Genomic DNA, 22,128 nt, shown 5'->3' with positions numbered 1-22,128 from the left:
AAAAGATACTTTCTGCCCCGCCCAATTCATAAAAAAAAACGATGGGAAATCCTGTCAAAGGCGGGGCTTAGAAAGTATTTTTGTGCAGAATATGTAAAGAAGGAGGGGCGTTGGATGTTAACCCTAATGCATATACCGTGCATCATTTAGATAGAAACTCTATCTACTGTTTCCAATTGGGTTCATTAAGGGTTTTGAGGTAAAGGCATATTCGTAATCTACATTAAACATGGAACCGAAATCTGAAATTTGATTAAAATTGGACCACTGGAACTATTTTAAATAAGTGCGATTACATTGGCAAATATCACCATTTTAGCGCCCCTCAGTGGGACTTTGTATGGGAGCGAGCTGTCAATTTGTTAGTTTAGTGTCAAGCAGTGGAGTTAATATTTTGCTTTAAACTTTGATTTAAAAATCGAGATGAAAGTCCACGGTATCGAAAAAAAAAAATATCGTTGTGCTCTAAAAACGAAGCTCTTTCAGTTGATGTATAAAAATCTACACACTTTTTTAAAATAAAAGAATCCAAGTAGCGCAATTACTCAGGAATGCTTGTGTGATTACGAGCCCGTGTTTCAATAAAATCCTATTTTGTGAACATTGTTCGATTTTTAGTATTATTAGAAACTAGAAAGTTAGACTTTTTCACCAAACACACATTTTTCATGTCCATATATAATATTCATAGAAAAAAAAACACGACATACATTTAGACGTAGTGCGCAAATGACCTGAACCATAACCGAAACATTGAAATACTTTAAAAATTTAAGATAAAGTATAATAATCAAAAATGCATGACGTACATCAATTTTGCGTAGTTCTACGTCATACTGCGGTCGTGTCTAGGACACAACCTTTTATTTTTGACGTAGGATTACGTCTTTCGGCAACATATTGGGGGTGCATTTTGCAAAAAAACCTAAATCTCCCGTAGGACGAAAATAGGTCAGGTTTTGACCACATATAACTCTGTCAATAGCAGATGAGTTTTAATTCTAAACAAGCCAAATGATTGGGAATGTATCTACCAATCTGCTAAATTGAACACTTTATTAATTTCCAATAGGTCACTATTGAAAAATACACAAATGTCCAACATTTGCAATGGTGATCAAAATTATTACCGATTACCTGCAAACAGCGCATTCCCTAACACAGATTTAAAAATCGAATTCGATCCTGCCTCACTGAACGATGCTCATTCAATCACCGTGTGTGCTGGTGTCCGGTCGTCAACGTCAGCAGCAGCAGCATCAGCAGAAGCAGTACTTTCAGCGTGTGGCATTAACATTGTTCTCCAGTACACCACGAAAGGCAGCCTGCAAGCAGTGAGCTTTTGGGACGTAATTGCTCTTGTAAACAATGGCTTTAGCCTCTACCTGTTGGTGTCATTATTTTTCATTGGTGAGCTTTTATTCGCGAGAAATCGACGGCTAAAGCGATTGTTTACAAATGCAATTACGCCCCTTTGAAATGTTGGCACTGAATTTGTGTATGTTACCAAAATTTATGAATGCTCTACCTCTAAATGTTTTTTTTTTCCTTGGTTTGTTTTTCCGTCGATCTTGTTTTCCGTGCTGAGCACCAATGCTACCGACGCCAGGGAGGCAGCTCTTACACCTGGACCCTACCTATCGACCCATCAACTCATGAACCGGGGACCAACGGCTTTACTTCCCGTGATCAGAGATGTTATGCCTCAGAACATCCCGGCGGCGCCGACTGGAATTGAACCCAGGCCTGCTGGGGTGAGAGGTAATCACGCTTACCACTACACCACCGGTGTCGCTAAACCTCTAAATGATGAGATAATTAATTGATTATTGAATATCACACTGTGTATACCATGAAAAAGCAGCCTGTTTGTAAGTTCCATATAACATAAAGCTCGCCAGCCTTATCCGTGTTGAACACCCTAATAGATCAGCATTACTCAACCATCACGACAAAACGGTCCTTTTCAGGACCATCATAAATTTGGTAAAGAGCATTTTTTACGTAGGATTACGGGCTTTCAGAAAATCAAATTCGACCGCATTACGAAAAGAGGTCAGGTGTTGATCACATACATATAACCACAAACGAAGTGACAGACGGAGCGGCTCGAAAACTTTGGTGACGCACCTGCTATTGCAATTTTTCAGTGTACCACATGGCAACACCACTACTACTGGATTGTACCACATGGCAACACTACTAATGGATTGTACCACATGGCAACACTAAATGTACTAGATAGCTTTGGTTCTATCTCTTTCACTCTACTCTAAACTGAAATGCATTAAAAAAATCAAAAAATATACACTCTTTGCACACTGTCAAAGATCATATTGCACACAAAATCAACTATGTTCAAATCAAAACAAAAATACTAGACCATCTGGTGGCTGATGGCACAAGCTTCTAAGAAAATTCTATTACAGCGAACCACATTATTTTAATTGATTTCTTCGCCAGTTAGTCGTCTGTAGTAGATGGATTTTAATTCTAAACAAGCCAAACGATTGGAAATTTATCTGGCAAATTGCTAAAATGAACACTTTATTAATTTTCAATAAGTCACTATTGAAAAATACACAATGTCCAACTGTTGCAATGGTGATGAAAATTATCACCGATTACCTGCAAACAGCGCATTCCCTAACACAGATTTAAAAATTGAATTCGACCCTGTCTCACTAAACGGTGCTCTTTCATTCACCGTGTGTGGTGGTGTCCGCAGCAGCAGCATCAGTAGCAGCAGTGTATTCGGCGTGTGGTGTTGAACATCGTTATCCAGTACACCACGAAAGCATCCTGAAAGCAGCGAGCATCCATAGAAGGAAGAAGAAGCCGCACAGCGATCGAAATCAGTTTCCTCGTGAGCAGCTGTGAGTCATCAATGCCTAGCGCATCAACCTTGCTCCAAACAATTAACAGATCGCCAGCCTCATCCGTGTTGAACACCCTAATAGCTCAGCATTACTTAACCATCACGACTAAATGGTCCTTTTCAGAACCACCACAAATTTGTTATAGAGTATTATTTGGACATTTGTCAAGGTAATCAGTTCCCGCAACCAGCTAGCTATCAAGGCTCAACCTGTCTATAGAAGGTGTGAAATTGTAGGCCTGATTGTATTGGTGAGATTAATCATATCGTTCGGCCATTTTCCAGAGACGGCGCTGTTCCGCTGGTAGGAAGTGATAAAAATCCGCATATAGAATTTGAAAGAAGTGGGAATAATTCGCTTTAGGTGCATATTCAGGTAAAAAAAAGTGAATGACAAGTTAAATTAATTAATCAGGGACAATCATTTGTTTTCCCGGAAAACATTTAATGTTAAATATAAATGATTTTTCTTCATACAGTTTTACCTGCTTTACCAAAAATCACCAGAAAGCCAAAAATTCAAATTTGTGAGAAAATTAGCTCTCATGAGCTCAATCTCTCAATTGCCATGTTTTTATGACACCCAATTTGTGATTTCCTTTCATAGATTACAAAATAGAGTAGGATAGAGAACTACTTCGGCCTAGTCGCCGATTTTGGGCCTATCGAGCAGAAAACTTCAAATAAATCCATGATTTCAGAGTTAACAAGTCAATTAGGCGTTTGGTACGATAATTTAGTTAATAAGCTACCGAATGAAGTCAATGAGAACGCGTGATATGAAGGTTTGTACCCATAATTCCCACAAACAAAAGAAGTTCTCCGACCGAATCAATTTTTTTTTTATCCGATAGGCCGAAGTGAATTCATTGGCGTTTCAATGCGTTAGGCCGAGTTAAGAATTCGTAGGCCGAGTTTGGCGTCAAGAAGCAGTGTTAGACTTTTGACAATATCTCAACGATTGGTTTCTCTTCAAATCTAACGTTACGTACGGAAAGGTGAATAAAATTGAAAGCCATCAGTAATAATAACATTCCGTTTGGTGTTAAACTGCGCTAGATTAAGAAAGACTAAGTGCGGGTTGTGCTCAATAAGCCGGAAATGGGGTAGTTAACCCTATATGACACTACAAAACATGTCTAGTACCGCATTTAGATTAACATTATAAGTCCCTCCTTTTTTACATATTCTGCTCAAACGATACTTTCTGCCCCGCTCCATTCATACAATTCGGAAGGAAATCCTGTGAGGGGTGAGCTATTTTGAGTGCAGAATGTGTAAAGAAGGAGGGACTTCGGTTGTTAATCTAAATGCATATATAGAGGTACCAGACATGTTTTGCACTGCACTGTCCTCTGTGAACAGTTATTGGAAAACAAATTATGTGTAGTTTCCGATCGATGCCACCGCCAACGACAGCAGTGACATCTGATGGAACATGAAAGCAGAAGCTTGACAAAATTATTAACCCGTTTTTCCCTCGGCTTTCATTCCGCTGCGCAGGATTCGTTTTTTTTTTTTACTCAGTCACCCTTGTAGTGGCGTCAAAAAGTTTGTTTCGATCGGCGCTTACATAGGAAATTTAATATGGATTATAGAATTTTTTGTAGTGGAAATGGCTCTAATGTTGGCCTATGGATCTAAGATTAGGCTCATCGCTAAAAATATGCTATTTATCAATTTTATCCCGATGAACGCGTCATTGGGACGGTACTAATGTATATTTTTGGTTGCTTTTGAAAATTTAGTCGATTTCTGAATTTATGTATGAGCCAAAATTAGGGGCATAATGTTGAGGTAATTAATTGATTATTGAATTAGCAATATATATACCATGAAAAAGCAGCCTGTTTTTGAGTTTTTGCCTGTTTTCAAGTAAGGAGTTTTCATAAAAAAAAAGCAATTTGCCAGCTGGTATTTCCGGGCGACTTTACAAATAAATACAATCAAACAAAATCATCATGCAGAACGAGGATTTGTTTCACTTCATATTTCACAAAATTGCTTTCGAGTGTTATGACATCGTCTCCCGCAAAGTTTACATTTTGACATAGGATTACGTCTCTCGGCAACATATTGGGGATGCAATTAAAAAAAACAAAATCGACCGTGTTACCAAAAGTTGTTAGGTTTTGACCACTTATAACTCTGTCAATAGCGTATGGATTTTAATTCTAAACAAGCCAATTGATTGGTAATTTTTCTTCAAAGCTGCCAAATTTAATACTTCATCAATTTTCAATAGGTCACTATTTAAAAATACACAAATGTCCAACTGTTGAAATGGTTATCAAAATTATCACCGATTGCCTGCAAAAAGTGGTTTCCCTAACATAGTCGCCAAATATTGATACCGAGCACGTAATCCTACGTCAAATCTACGGTCGAGTCTTGGAAACAACCTCTTACTTTTTTTTAGATTCCGTTTGACCAAGGCCCAATACCGTTCGATATGGTGGAATTCTGGGCTGTTGGAAGGGATGTGGTCTTTGGGTACCACAACCACGTTGTTCGCATCGTACCACTCGATTGCCCTTTTCCCATAGTGGTAGCTCGCCAAGTCCGGCCAGAACAGCACAGGTCTGTTATGTTGCTTTAGGAATGGTAGCAGCCGCTTTTCTAGGCACTCCTGGACGTAGATCTCTTGATTGATGGTTCCCGTAGTAATAGAAATGCCGCTTTTTAGACCACACGTGCATATGGCCTGCCAGACGAGCTATTTTTTTGTTTCGGGAGCTTCGATAGTTTGATGGTTTTGAAAATTTCATCCACCTTCCCTTTTCCTGATGTGGCATAAAACTCCTGTCCCGGAACCTGCTTGAAATCCGCCTTCACATAAGTTTTGTCGTCCATGACGACACAGTCGAACTTTGTGAGCAGATTCGTATACAGCTTTCGGGACCGCTGCTTTGCCGTCGTGTTTTATTTGTAATCTCGGTTCGCCACCTTCACCTTCTTAACCGTCGACAACCCTGCTCGTTTCTTGACCCGCTGCACAGTAGTATGGGAGACATTGAGCTTGCCCGACGTCCCGGATGGAGAGGTTAGGATTCCGCTTATATTTCACCGCCACCTTCTTCGTCGTCGCTGCCACGTCCGGATTACGATTGCCGCCGCTTCCAGGCTTCCTGGCGATCGACAGACGGTCCCCGAATACTTTTAAAACGTTTGTCGCGGTCGATTTGGCCACATCCAGCAATTTTGCCAACTTGGCGTGTCAGAACGTCGGATTCTCTTGCTGCGCGAGAAAAATTTTGACAAGCTGCTCCTCTTGCTTGGACGTCATTTTGAAAACTGGAGAGCAAACGGTGAAAACTCATCATAGCAACCATTGTATATATACACTAGACTGATGCAAATTTTGACATTTTCGCTCCACAGTGCTCATACGGTTCAAAATCGGATTCTGACTGGCCTCCTAAAATTTTAACTCATTCGATAAAAAACTGACTTGGCACAAACCATTTGAAGTTTATATGGAAATTACTATGGGAAAACCAAATGTTTTGTTCATATCCATCTAACAATGTACCATATCGCTCTGCTTTGAAAAATGATAACTGAGCTCGCAGCAAATTTTCTCAGCTACAACTTTGTCCAAAACTACTTTTCAATATAATGTAAGCATCAAAAGTTATCAATAATTCAAGCCACTAATGTCTTATGATTATGCTCAACCAACTGTTCAGCAGGCAACATTGGTGTTTCTGGCGCTTAGAATACAGCACAAAAATCATGACTACTATGTCACACTGCAAGATACAGTATTGCTCACTAAACAGCTGCTTGATCATGCCATAAGATTATCAATCTCTTAAACAATTAATAACCATTTTATTTGACGTTTGGCTCAACAACTATATTCTGCTAAGTTGTAGCTGAGAAAATTTTCCATAAGTATAGCTTTTGAATTTTTGAACAGTACAATATGGAAAAAGGTAAGAAGATAATGAACAAAAAGTTTGCATTTCCCATAGTAATTTCCATATAAACTTCAAATGGTTTGTGCCAAGTCAGTTTCTTATCAAAGAAGTTCAATAATTGGGAGACTAATCAGGACCCGATTTGGAACCGTTTGAGCATTGTGGAGCGAAAATGTCAAAATTTGCATCAGTCTAATATACACTCAACTTCCAAATGCAACATTTCAGGTTTTTTTCAATGCATTTTTAACAGAAATACACCAATTTGAAGTTGACCAATTTTTGCGCGTTATGCGACTTTACTTAGCAGGAATTCACTTAAAAAAAATATTTCCTTGACTAGAGCAAAAACACGTACTGCTGTGTGGATTACTCCTTCGTATTTCGGTTGTTTTTTTTTCCTCCCACGAATATCGCCTACAAAAAGCAGGATCTTTTTCCTACCCGTTCTTGCCATCAATCGGGCGGCAGGAGGGGTGGCAAGGATAACTTTCAGTCCAGTTTTGAATGGCAGTGTGGCGCAGAGAGAGCGAAAAAATACATTCCACAATGGCCTGACCAATGGATCACATTCAAGCGCACACATCCCCACATACACATGCACACAGGCCCCGGCCCAGCAGCGGACAGGGGCCATAAATTTTAGATCTCAAAGCTCTGGAAAAACAAGCTCTTTAGCATTGTTGGTTCGGTTGTCGGTACATGGGCGATGTCAGTCGCTCTTTTCCCTCAACCACCACTAATTCCGTTCCGAAGAGCTCAAACTTGTTCGATAGCCAGTCAGTGAGGGTGCAAATGAGCACCGGAGTGAGGGTGAGTTTTTTTCTGGTGTGTGTTTGCTGCTGGTCAGAAGGAAAAATCATCGACAAGAAAGGACCGGGATATGGGAAATTGCAAAGTTCCGGTTTCATCATCCCTCTCGAGCGTTTTTGGAGTAGTTCGACCCCTCGAGTCCAAAGGTGAGGAAAGGCGAATGGGAGGGGAAAACAATGGTCGAGTACAAAAGTGAAAAGTTTCTCGCAAAGGAATGCGAGAGTTGGTCGTAATTTTCCTACGGAGCGAAATTGAAATTGCGAAGGATGGCATTCCGGGGAACGGGCAAGATGCGGAAGTGGACCGATGATATTCCGCTCATTTGCAGATCCAATTTGGTTTCGCCAGGAGGTTGCCCGCGTACTAGCGGTTTTATCAGGTGACCGTTGTTTGGCGTTTATGCCAACTTTCCCATGTCGGAGAGGCGATAATTACATCTCAAGTTAATTAACAAGTTAATTTGCATATCTGTCCTTCAACTATGGTGGATGAGAATCATCGAGCGTGCAGCGTCGCTGCTTGTGTATCTGCTGTACGTATGCCAAACTAGGCGCCGGATTTTTCACCACCAGAAACATGGATCACGGAAGATGTCGAGGGGAAGGGCAGCCAGCATAGCCAGCGGGTGGCAGAATTGTAAATCGTTGTTTAATTGACTTGCTGATAGATTCAAATTACCGCAGTCGCACCGTCGAAGCTCCGTGTGCACACCGATCCAATTCCACAGAGAAAGGTGAAAGGTTTAATTGCGGGCAGATGATCATGAAAGCGCTAGGATTAATTAAGAACCCAACCCCCGGGGGCGGTAGCGCTTTCGAATACCGCGGTGGGAGAGTGGTTTTGCTTGTGGCAAAGTGGATTGCAGTAGGCGAGTGATTTTTTTTGGATCGGAATCAAGTTCTATGGAACAGGCAATGAACGTTGAAATCGATGTAATTAACATATTACTTTGTCATAAACCACATCAGGCCATGAACCAATTGAAGGTGACATTGGCTAAGAGTGAAAAAAAGCTTGAAAAATTTACATCGGCCTCCATCGTACACGGACGATGAGATCGACTCAAAATTAAGTGAATTCGACTAAATTTTAGCAAAAAGTGGATTTACTCACAATGTTTTGAAATTATGCAGCAACAACTTCTCGAATATGAGGAAAATCGAGAAATGTTTCACTCAGTCTTTTAGTACACACTAGAGTATAATAGGGAGAAACGCGGTAACAAGTTTAAAAAACTGGCAACGTGATATTTTTTCTCACGAACTAGCAACCCTAAACATTGTTAAAACCATGCATGACTTACCGCTTTCGTTGTGTATTGTTGTTACTGGTAAGAATTCAAGTTTGAGGTTAAACGCTACTGTTATGTTAACGATGATTCTTAATTTATTTTCGTATGTTCTAATTCATCTCCAAGATGAGTTTTTTTTCACTAAAATATTGTCGTATTATTTTTTGGGTGATAGAAATTCTACAATCTAATCATAATTGTTTTCTACCAACTGACAGGTCTTCTGGTCGATTGGCTGCACTTATGTGACAGTTCAAATGACTGTAGATATGACTTCTCGCTTCTCTCTCTTACAGGGCTCTAGTACACGCTAATCAGGCCTCCGCTGATCGATAATTTTTGAACTACGGAACTGTTTGGCATTGGCGTAGCTAATGGGGGTGCCAGGAGAGTCAGCCCCCTCCAGAATTTCTAGGCTCCTTCTAGAATTATCTAGGCCCCCCTCCAGAATTATCTAGGCCCCCTCCAGATAAATTGTCTAGCTACGCCAATGCTGTTTGGCTAAAGATTAAAAATCAGTGTAAATTCAAAAATTAGTAAATTTATTCCATATTTGTACAGACTTTGTTCAGTTTACCCAGTTTAGTGATAAAACATCAAATTAGTTGATTTTAATTATTTATAACGTGCAACGGTCATATGAAATTTTACCGACTTTTTCAATTGTTCAAAAACTCGGTAAAATTTAATCGGCTTCAGTGATATGAATTAAGTGTGTATACTCCTAGACTGAGAAAAATTTTCGTCCATTTTCCTCATATTCTAGAAGTATTTCCTGGAAAAGCTCGGAACAGTTTAATAACTTGGTATGCACATCCAATTTTGAGTCATCGTCCGTGTAAGCTAATGCAAACCCAACAGTTCGGTACTATTCAAATGTCGGTACATATTAGTTGACATTGACTATTTTATCGCACAACATCAGCTGCAGGCAGCACGTATATATCTATCTAGTGATTCCGCTGGAGTAATCAAAGCCAGAGCCCAGGATGATCCATAATCGAAGAGATGAAAATATGACAGCACAATTACTAACTAGTCGTTGATGATTCTGCAGCACCGACTAACAAACAGAGGCTGGCACTTGGATAACTTTCTGTCAGCTCCCCATCATGTGCTGAACGAAATTCTTATCTACGGTTTGGCATTACCAACACCCAACGGGTGACGATGTGATGATTAGTGGTTTACCGTAAGGCGAAACAGGGGGTTTCTCCAAATTGGAGATGGGCTAGGGATTAGGATTGCAAGTATGTAACCACATGTTGACTGGCAGTAGTGAATCCCATTTCGGATGAGTTCTGTCAACATGCTATTTTTCCCAAATAGGTCATATGTCTACGGGTAAGACAATTTACGGAACTTGGCCTTAAGAAACAATAGACATTTTTTAAAAGTATGCGGTCAGCGGCGCCGGTGGTGTAATGGTAAGCGTGATTGCCTCTCATCCCCAAAAGGCCTGGATTCAATCCCAGTCGGGTTTTCCGGTTAATCTGGATTTCCGCAGAGCCCCCTCTCACGGGTTTTCCCGTTCCGACTGGCCAACCACAGGTCTAATCGGTTCCATGTCTGTTCCGTTCGAAAGTAGATAATCATACCTTTCAAATCGGGGCTCAATCTTAAAATTTGGTAATCACATTGCCGAGAACCAACGTGAATCGACACGCATTTTGTTCGGGACTTCCCGGGTTTTTTTTCCGTTCCAGAGACCAACCACAATCGGGCTTCTACTTGTTTCAAATGTATGCTGAATAATAACGATTGATCATTGCATTGTTGAGAACCAGCCATGTCAACCATGAATTAACACGCTGCACAGTAGGGATTTTGGTAGCAGAAAGGCTTGAAATTGTCTGCCGCTCAAACCACACATTGTAACATATGACTTCCTTCGAGAAAAATGTCAAGAATTTTATTCTGCATATTTTCTGATAATTCTGGTGATAAGTGCATGTGTGGAGCCTATTTTGCCCCAAAATCCCGTATTTTCTGTAGTTCTGTCCAATTATGATACTTCCCTGATTCAAATAGTCAGTACCTTTTATCAGAAATAGCTAATTTGTCTTGTAGTAGTCAGCTTGTGTCTTTTAAAAACTATTGATAACATTTATAGGAGAGAATGGGGTAAAATAAACCAGATTTTGTAATAAAATATAAAAGTTTTCCGAATTTAAACTCAATGATAAAAAAAAAATAGAGATGCTCAGAAAGTGGATTACAATAGTCTAAAGGACAAAACTGATTCAAATGCATGTTTTGAGCGTATTTTGTCCCGGTATTTCATATCAAAACAATTAACTTTTTTTGAAAGATTTCTGATGACTGAACAGTTTCTGCCGCTGAAATGCTAACACGAGATTTAGGTTTTCTTGCGGTAAAAATGAATCCAAGCATCAAATGTGCTTGTTTTCATACTGTGTACGGAAAAATAAATACATGTTTAGCACCTGATTTACCCCAAAATCCTCTATCAATTGAAAGCATTACAATTTATTTCTTTGGAAATTTCCAAATATACCATTTAGAAGCCAATAAGTGAGCTTTGATTAACTATTGGAAAAATTCAAAGGAGAATGTGGGGTCAAATAAGCTTTGTGTCAAATATACAAGTTTGCTCATTTTGAATGACATATTAAAAAATAAATATGTACGCTGTACAAAATACTCAGTAAATTGGTTGCAATAGTCTATCAAATTAGCAATATGTTTAGCAATATGCTTAGACTGCCAATCAAAGATGGCAGAGCGTATAAATCACTTCATGATTATTCGAGATGAACCAGCCAAAGGCAAAAAATCTCGCTAATAAATCATTAACATTAACAGAAGTTTGTAAATTTTCAGTGGCATACACACACACAATGCTGGCATCACATACACTTTTATAATTTGAAGCATAGCTGACACATCTATTTGAGCACACGTGTAGGGGAAGGAGGGGCATAGTGAACAGGTGGGGCATACTCAGTCAACAATTTGGTCCGTATAATTGAATATATGCATATGTATACACAACATACTAAAATCGTAAATAATGCATAGAAAGCCCGAAAGCCTATTTGCGCACCAAAGTGGAGGCCATATACGTACTTAACGAAATAAGGTGCATTGAAATTGATTTCATCTGATATGATAAATGATGACTTGTGATGTCGAAGCACATGAATTACGATTTAGTTTGTGATTGTTTTTTTTATATGATACCACAGACAAACAGACGTAACTCTTTGAAAAAGTTTTTCTTGAAAACATAGTATCTCAAAACATAGGTCCTCAGTAACGACATCTCTCTGGCTTCTCGCGGAAAACAAGCCTGCTTGCTAACTCGCAAACAATATTGCATAAAAGTTCTATAGAATGTATAGAAACGTCAAAGTGATCCGATGCCAGCGCTGCGGCGAGTAGTTCGCGGAACTGATAATATTCAAATCAACCGTTAAATACGTGAACGAAGATAAACAATAAAGTGTTACGTCTGTTTGTCTGTGATGATACTATGTGACATCGCTGTGATATTATTTACGACTAATGATGGAGTAGAAAATTAAAAAAAAAAATGACGTTAATACTCATGTATGGGATGTACACTATGTTATGAATGGTAAGATGAAGTTTTTTTTTTATTTGTAGCATATGTGAAACTTTATTTTTAACGATTGCATTCATCTACGTTCTAAGTGCTGATAAATTTTCGTCTTTTTATGGTTGTCAATCATCGTCTTCATTTGTTATTTCCTTTCCGTTTGATCATTTCGGTGGCCCATTGCAAAGCGTCGGTGGAAGATCGTATATTAATTGCGTGTAAAGTGCTTCAAAGTGGTGTGTGCATAGCAGTGATTTTGATTGAGCATATAAACAATTTCCTACTACAACCCACGCAAATTTTTTTTCGCTCAAAGCGACATCTGCTGGTGTATAGCAAAGTCAAGGATTGCTTGCAAGTTCTGCATAACAGCATACAAGTTCATTGTCACTCCATCAAGCTTTAAGTGGATCTAATCTGCATAAACGTAGGCGCATTACTATGGCAAAGCAATGTTCCAAATGCTCTGATGCTATCACCGGCATCGATTATGTTGTTTGTCGCGGTTATTGTGGTGCAATCTTCCACATGAATACGTGTTCAGGTGTGACACGTGCACTGCAATCCTACTTCACGACGAACAAGAAAATCTCTTTTGGATGTGCGACAAGTGTGCTGAGCTGTTTGAAAATTCACACTTCCGTTCTATTTCGGCTAAAGCTGACCAGACATCACCACTAAACTCACTCACCACTGCAATTACGGAGCTGCGTGCTGAGATCAAGCAGATACACTCGAAGCCTAATGTTGGTTTTTCTCCAGCTGTCAATTGGCCCACAGTAACACAACGAAGGCCCAACAAAAGATCACTCGAGATTAGCGCAGGAGCACGACCCACGGAAAACTGTCGTGTAGGTAGTAAGCAGCCGTTAGATAATGTCGTGTCGGTACCTGTCTTTAAGAACGAGGATCAGAAATTCTGGTTGTATCTCTCCAGAATTAGACCAGATGTTGGAGTTGAAGCTGTATCGGCTATGGTCAAAGCCAATCTCAATGTCGACAGTGATCCTGCTGTGATAAAACTGATTCCAAAAGACAAGCATATCACAACTCTTTCATTTGTGTCCTTCAAAGTTGGTCTTGATCCATCGTTGAAATCTAAGGCTTTGGATCCAGAAACTTGGCCTGAGGGTGTGTTATTCCGGGAGTTTGAAGATTACGGATCCCAAAAATTTCGGGTTCCTTTGAAGTACCGGAAACCAATAACACCGTTGCTGCTAGTTCAAACATCTTCTCCAGCCACTCCTGTAATGGACTTGAGTTAATTTGCTTCGTCCCGGGACGCACTAGCTTGAGCATTTCGGAAGCCCCTGATCCCCCCATCACAGTCGAGCCATTCCTGCCAGCGTTCAGCAGTCGTCCTGGTCCTGTATTTGGGTGTGGAGAAGGGGTCTTCCAATCCGCTACTACAGGCAAGTACGCATTCATTAATGAAAATGTTGTACCTGATACGTTCGACGCTTCCAGTCAATCACTTCCCGCTCGTCTCTCATCATCTGGACCAACCGTTCCGGCTCCGGGATGCACGCCTGTAAGCCTCATGGAAGCCCCTGATCCCCTCATCACAGTCGAGCCACTCCGGCCAGCGTTCAGCAGACATCCCGGTCCTGTGTATGAGAATGGAGCAGGGGTCTTCCAAGCCACTACTACAGGCAAGTATGTATTCAATATCGAAAATGATATACCTGATACTTCCGACGTTTCCAGTCAACCACTTCACGATCGTTTTTCACCATCTGTATCAATTGTTCCGGCTCCGGAATGCACGCCTGCAATCCTCATGGAAGCCCCTAATCCCCTCATTACATTCGAGCCACTTCTGCCAGCGTTCAGCAGTCATCCCGGTCCTGTGTATGAGAATGGAGAAGGGGTCTTCCAAACCGTCATCGCAGGCAAGTATACACACATTTGGAATACTTCTCCTCCAGTAATGTCCATCGCTTCTAGCTGCCACACTCCAACCGAAGCTATTGAAATTGTTGAAACATCTCTGACCGAAGCTGTTGCAACAAGCGTCGTTTCACCCAGCATGCCAACATACCATCTAGCGTCGCATCTCGAAGTGCCCATCGCAACGAAGCGTCTTTCAGATCGCATGTTTTCTGTGTACTACCAGAATGTCAGGGGTTTGCGCACAAAAATTGCTCAGCTGCGTTTGCTGTTGTCCAGTTGTGATTATGACGTACTTGTCTTTACGGAAACATGGCTCCGTGCAGATATTGATAGCTGTGAAATCTCGTCTGATTACGTTTTTTTTTTCCATTGTGATCGCAATGAATTGACCAGTTGCCATTTGCGGGGTGGTGGAGTGCTGATTGCGGTTAAGAACACACTGGAGTGTGAATCTGTTTCGATGGCTAACTGTAATGAACTAGAACAAATCGCAGTTTGCATAAAGTCACAACTTCGTTCACTTTACGTAGTTGCTATCTATCTCCCACCTAATTCGAGTACCGAGTTATATACTGCTCATGCTAATGCAGTGCAACTTGTTGCAGATCGTCTATCGGAGTCTGACATAATCTTGTCGGTTGGCGATTTCAACCTTCCTAATTTGCGATGGCATCTTGACGAGGACATTAATGGATTCATTCCTTCGAATGTATCTACTGATACTGAGTTGAACTTCACAGAAGCAATGTTTGCCAACGGGTTGAGACAGATTAATAGTTTCGTCAACGCAAATGGCAGACTGCTGGACCTTGTTTTTACCAATCTACCGGAATATCTTGACCTGATTGCACCATCTTCTCCGCTGTTGCCTATAGGTAACCATCACACACCAGTTATTTTACTACTTGACGAGAGTGAAGCACCAACACTACTTGACGATCATGATCATTGTTTCAAATTTGACTATTCGGCATGCGACTTTGACTTGTTGAACTCTACTTTTATGGATATTGAGTGGGAACGATTATCGAATAATGGTACGGTAGATCAGATGCTATCAGCTTTTTACGAATCTCTCTCAGAAGTTATCAACCGTCATGTACCTCGAAAAAGACAAAAATCGATATCTGTTTTCAACCAACCGTGGTGGACTCCTGAGCTACGTAACCTTCGTAACAATGTACGTAAGATGCGCAACCGATATTTCCTTACAAAAACTGGGTCTGACAAAGCTAGACTCCGTGAGCTTGAGTTGGAGTACAAAGTCATTCTTTCTGCAACACATGAAAACTATTTGCTCAGTATTCAGTCAACCGTCAAGCAAAATCCTTCACGCTTCTGGGACTTCATCAAGAAACGGAAAGCTGGAAATGGAATCCCTGGCTCAGTCAACTTCGATGGAACTACTTCTCGGTCAAGCTCAGAAGCAGCCAATCTTTTTGCTACTTTCTTCGAGAGCGTGTTTAGTAAAGCATCACCCGTGCAACGTCAAAACTGTTTTGAACAGATACCGTCCCATAACATTAATCTACCGTGTATACAGTTTTCTCCAGACGAAGTACAGAAAGTTCTCGATGAGCTTGATTCAAAGAAAGGACCCGGAACAGACAGCTTGCCTCCTGTGTTTTTGAAGAACTGCGCCGCTACGCTGGCGACGCCCATCGCTGCTGTTTTCAACCGTTCGCTCCAAGACAGAACGTTCCCAAATGCATGGAAAATGGCGTCCATAGTACCGATCCATAAATCCGGAAGCTACAAGTGTGTCACCAATTATCGAGGTGTATCCATACTTTGTAGTCTCAGTAAGGTATTTGAGAAACTGATCCACACCGTTTTGTACAGAGCTGCTGCACCGATCATCTCCAACAGTCAGCACGGCTTTATGAAGCATCGTTCAACAACATCGAACTTAATGTGTTATCACAGACAAACAGACGTAACTCTTTGAAAAAGTTTTTCTTGAAAACATAGTATCTCAAAACATAGGTCCTCAGTAACGACATCTCTCTGGCTTCTCGCGGAAAACAAGCCTGCTTGCTAACTCGCAAACAATATTGCATAAAAGTTCTATAGAATGTATAGAAACGTCAAAGTGATCCGATGCCAGCGCTGCGGCGAGTAGTTCGCGGAACTGATAATATTCAAATCAACCGTTAAATACGTGAACGAAGATAAACAATAAAGTGTTACGTCTGTTTGTCTGTGGTGTTATGTATCAGCGATATCCCGTAGCTTAGAATCGAAGCAACAAGTGGATTCGGTTTATGTTGATTTTGCGAAAGCGTTTGATACAGTACCGCACAATCTCATCGCTGCCAAAATGAACCACATTGGATTTCCGACATGGATCACTGAATGGCTCTATTCATACCTGTCTAATCGCAATGCTTTCGTGATGGTGAATTCCGCACGCTCCAGGACTTTCAACATACCATCTGGCGTGCCACAAGGCAGTGTTCTCGGTCCTCTTATTTTTATCATTTATGTTAATGACCTGTGTGACATGCTCTCATCATCCAAACTTTCTTTTGCCGATGATCTAAAATTTTTCCGTGTGATTGTTTCTCCCACTGACTGTGTCGCGTTGCAAGAAGATATACATCGTGTGATAGTCTGGTGCGGTGACAACGGCATGCGCGTAAACAGCAAAAAGTGCAAAATAATATCCTTCACTCGCTGCAACAACGTTATTCACCATCAATATTACATGGAGCCGGATTCTCTAGAACGTGCAATTTCAATCTGTGATCTAGGTATTACGATCGATTCGAAGCTAAGGTTTAACGAACACATAAACATCGTAACTGCTAAAGCATATACTGTGCTTGGTTTTATTCGTCGTCATGCTTCTGGTTTCACCGATGTTTATTGTCTCAAGACGCTATTCTGCTCGCTGGTTCGCAGCATTTTAGAATATGCTTCCCCGGTTTGGTCTCCATTTTACGTTACGCATATCCTTGCGATTGAAAGGATTCAGAAAAGTTTTATAAGGTTTGCATTGCGTCAGCTCCCCTGGAATGATCCAGTCAATCTTCCAAGTTATCCCGACCGATGCAAGCTGATTGATTTGGAATCCCTCTCTGCCAGGCGTCTCAAATTGCAACGACTGTTTATCTTTGACCTCATAACAGGAAACGTGGACTGTCCTGAACTTCTGGAACTGATTCCATGGAATACTCCTCCTCGACGATTCCGTAATTCCCCGTTACTTGCAATTCCATTTCACAGAACGAACTTTGGATTCAATAATTGTTTTAATTCTTGTTTGCGTTCCTTTAATGATGTTTGTAGCGAGTTTGATTTTATTTTGACCAAACATGTGTTTAGTGCTAGAATAAGGCGTTTAGATTAAATTAGGTTTTAAGTAATGAGTCTGTACGACGTAGTCGAAGATGGTGATCAAATAAATAAAACAAATAAATAAAACAGATATATTATAGAGCTTGAACGTGGATTTGAAACCTCACCGTCATGAGTGTTGGGTCCGCACAATAACACCGCACCAAATCTGAAAGATGTTCAGATTCAAATTTTATTTATAGATGTGCACGATTTCACTAGTTCTAAAAATAGACCATGATTTTCCTTATACGACATTTACCATATTCCCTTCAGCGTGAAATACAATATATCGATACATCATCGACTCTAACTTGGCAAATAACACATTTGCAATCGTATTTCTTTTCAAAGTATCTTTTTACCAAAAATTCGATTTTGTTCACGCATCCCTACGATATAATGTGATTCAAATTAAACGTAATTATGAGTGTGTGTTCCATAACTAACAGTGTTGAAGCACACCATCGGCTTCGGGCTCTACGTGATTTAAAATTGTAAGCAGTAACAATAAAAACCCCCCGACCCGATGGTAGCGAAGCCCGCCTACAGAACAATGTACAGTTCTATTCCCACTACTGTGTCAGTTGTGTGTATACTTCATTGTGTATTGTTATTGTTTACGTTTATATATAGTGAATTGTTGTTGCATCTTTTTGATTTGGAATTTAATTGTTGGTGCTATAGTATTTAAGAGAAGACGATTTGTATGTTATTGAAGTAATACGTTAATACTTTAGCAGGCATTATGACTCTCGGAGGCAATAAAAAGTCAATTAAGTGTCCAACAGTGTGTTTCTTTGTTGTGCTCCAAAGCTATGCCCTTTTCCATCCATCTCCAATTTGAAAATCACAACGTAGGGCAACATCCTGGACGAACCAAACAGTGATGCCGATTTTCATATAAACATGTTCACAATGGTTTCTGTATATGATGTTGAATTTTTGATGATTTAATTACATTATGAAAGCAGAATTCTGAATTTATTCAAATATATAATAAGTTTTGTGAAATGCATCAATAAATGCCTCTAGAATCGTAAGACACATCCATTTAAAATAATTCATAAATTTGCTCAACTGGAAATTACCATTAATAATACTGGCAGCTCTGACAAATCGAAATAAACTAATTAAGTTGAATCGGTGCCGTCTTTGCAGCAATGTGTGTGTTTTAAATTGATCAAGCATCATTATCGAATCGTGAAAAAGTATAAATTTAAATCATTTTAATTCATTTCAGATGTATTCTATTGTCCAGTTCATCGAAAACCAAAAATTCAAAGTGATGGCTGTGCCATCTGGATGGGTGAAGAAAAGTTTTCTGTTTTGGCCAAAACTCCCGAAAGTGAAGATTGAAGCCCTGCATGTCAGCGGACAGGAGTATAATGGACCCACAAAAAAGATTGCTGTTATGCTGGGTTTAGACTAGGCAAGTCAAATGATCAACTCAGTTGAATTCAATTGACTTGAAAAGTTGAGCCTGGTTCAACTTTTTTCAATTCAAGTGAGTTGATCAAGTCAGTTGAATTGCATGGTTTACACGTTCAATTCGCATTCAAGTCAGTTGAATTCAACTGACTTGATCAATTGACTTGCCCTGTCTAAACCCAGCTTTATTGTTTACAAAACATTCAAAGAACATCACCTGGTGGAAGGAGCAGCTGAGGAGCTCTCGAAGCGGGAAGTATCCGATGTAGATAGCAAGCGGAAGCGCCTCAAACCAACCAAAAAGCCGAAGCCAGTAACCTTGAAAGATTACAACATGATGGTGCAAGATAAGCTAGACGTTTTTACAGGTTTTTGGCAGTGCAAATGAATAAAAACAAATCCAACCTTTCAGATTGTAGTCGTAAGAAGCGGAAAGTTCTTTCGGACGCCAATGAAAATTCAGCAAAACATGGAAAACCAGCACTGCATCCTCAGGCCACTATACTCGTGCATGATGATGACGTTCCTGATGAGAATTTGGACACTGCTGAACTCTTACAACCAAAGATTCCAATAACCCTGGCTCCTGGGCATCCTGGTACCATGTCATCCAGGTATCAAAACGTTTCTCTGTATCAACTCCCAACTGCTGCTGCGATTGTGCAACGAAATACTGGTACCTAGTGCTTCTGTGCTTTCCAATGTTGCTACTGCTCCTGATACTGTTGCTGAGCTTATGCATTCGGCTGAAAACTTGAACGCTGCTGCTCTTCTGCATCCGACTGCTGCTACTATTTAATCCGTTCAACCTAATCCTGCTCTCGTTATGCAGTCGAATATCGCCTCCGTCGTACTGCCAATTTCAGCTCAGTCAGTGCAACAAGTGGGGTCAAGCAGTCATGTTCCAATGGACCAGCTACCTATCACAACTAAGATGTTGACGGGTATTTTATTAAGATATTAGTTGTAAATAAGGATTGAACATCTACTTTTTGTTTTTTTTACAGGATCGTCTCCGACGCATTCGGTAGAATATGATTCTGAGCTCCTATACTTAGAGCAGGATAGTGTCATGTATTTTACGCCTTCAGTTGCGAACGCCAACATGGCCAACCTTCAAATAGCAGGGAAATGCAGGGGCAGGGGTGTGAATTATTGCAACAATAACAATGGTTAATTATTTTTCTTAAATTTGATAGGATCGATGAGCTACGAACAGATGAAGGCTGACTTGAAGGTGTTCATCGAAGCGACTGTTGAGAAAGTGGTTGAAACAAGCTTTCAAATCAACTTTGCCCGCTTTGCTGCCTTGTTGGAAATTCAAAGAAAGGATGATTCCAAAAAACTTAAACAGCGTATCAACACTGAAGACGAGCCAATCCAGTGGAACATAAAGCTAAACAACGAAGAGTTGTGTCGAAAATATGTAAGTACGTTTTTCTTTAAAAAAAAATGTAAACGCATTTAAAAATTATTCTTTTCAGTTGGAATACTTTTCAAAAATTATCATCCCCTATGCCTACAACGACAAAGGTGACAACGCTTGCTACACCGTAGTCGATTGCCTGTTCACACGTGAATTTTGGGCGAAGATGACATGGACTGGAATCAGCCGCAGCAATAAAGCGAAAAGGGGTTTCCGTGAATATGGAAATGTGACCCAACTTCTTTGCAGTATTGTACAGATTGGAGATCCATCGTATAACGCAAATAAACTGGAGATGTTTTGTCGAAATCGCTTGTTTCGCTATTGAAAATCCCGGTCCACCAATCATCAGCTTCGTAAGTCAGCATGTAGACAACGACACGGCCACAAGTCTAACGCACCTACTCTCGACACAGCAAACGAGGAGATTTCACGAAACTCGAATGACACTGATGTTTCCGAAAATGTCAAACAGGATGCTGGAGATAGTTCGGATGGTGAAAGCGAAAAGGATGAAGTAGAGTCAAACAGCGGAGGAAGTGAAACCGGAAGCAGCACTGAAGATGAATGATTTTATGATTGATTGTTGAAAATATGAGGAATGAACAAAATATTTTTTTTTTCAATCCATTGTTATCTGTAACATAAAACAAATAAATAAAAATGAACAAGCAAAAGACACAACAAATACATTTTTAAATACTTTATTTGATACCAACGATTTCACAATTGAACCTTCGTCACTGAATAGTATGGATTAAAGTTATAAATACCACAACTTCGTTTCTAATGAGTGGCACTAATTTGTAAAAAAAGTTATAGCTATTATAATACCTTGTTTTAGATAAGTTTCCTGAATTAAGCTTCGTAACGATGATTTGAACGGTTTTTGGAAGAAATCGCATTTAAATTTAACTTTCTGACCTTCAATTAGCAATTCTGTTTCTTTATGTATACTTCCTGAAAAGTATACTAGTTCAAATTGTTTTGTTAATCACCATTTGTCTTTGAAATCATTGCAAAGCGTGAAATTTGAAAATATTGATTTACTTTTTGGTCCTTTTTGTTCGACTGTTACATGAAATGGTTTCTGATTTGTTGAAAACTTTGCATTTTTGGAACTAGCAGCAATCATTGACTCTGATATTGTAGCTGCAACTTGCGCCAATCGATTAGGCCCTGTTCGAACTAACTTTTTTAAGGAATGCATGTAGTTTTCGAATGGATACGCAGAGAGACATGGTAACGGTCCAAAATGTTCAACTTCATCGACTATGTGACATAGGTAATGATCATTGCTAGTTACGTATTCAACACCGTATAATGATTTATAGTTCATCAACAGCAACAAGTGTTGCGGCTAATAGTGCACTTAATTGTAGATGAAACTTTACTTCGAATCATATATATGATGCCTTGTCAACTTAGTTAATATTATCGGTGTATCATAATATGATCTTGAGAACTTATTGTCCTATGACTATATATCATTCATTAATCGATTGTTTTAAGATTTTCTGAGTACATGTGCGGATTTCAAGTATACTTCAA

General features: G+C 39.9%; 1 pseudogene; it reads left to right on the top strand.

Annotated features, from left to right (window-relative positions):
* The first annotated feature begins 1,200 nt into the window (after nucleotides 1-1,200).
* LOC135698820 (uncharacterized) lies at nucleotides 1,201-21,148 on the top strand (annotated as a pseudogene).
* The last annotated feature ends 980 nt before the right edge of the window (nucleotides 21,149-22,128 follow it).

This window comes from Ochlerotatus camptorhynchus, unplaced genomic scaffold, assembly GCF_037179485.1.
Source record: "Ochlerotatus camptorhynchus isolate MF236.1 unplaced genomic scaffold, CSIRO-AGI_Acam_v1.1 ptg000095l, whole genome shotgun sequence".
Lineage (NCBI taxonomy): Eukaryota > Metazoa > Arthropoda > Insecta > Diptera > Culicidae > Ochlerotatus > Ochlerotatus camptorhynchus.
Note: the sequence above shows the minus strand (reverse complement) of the source record. Positions and strands in the feature narration are given on the sequence as shown.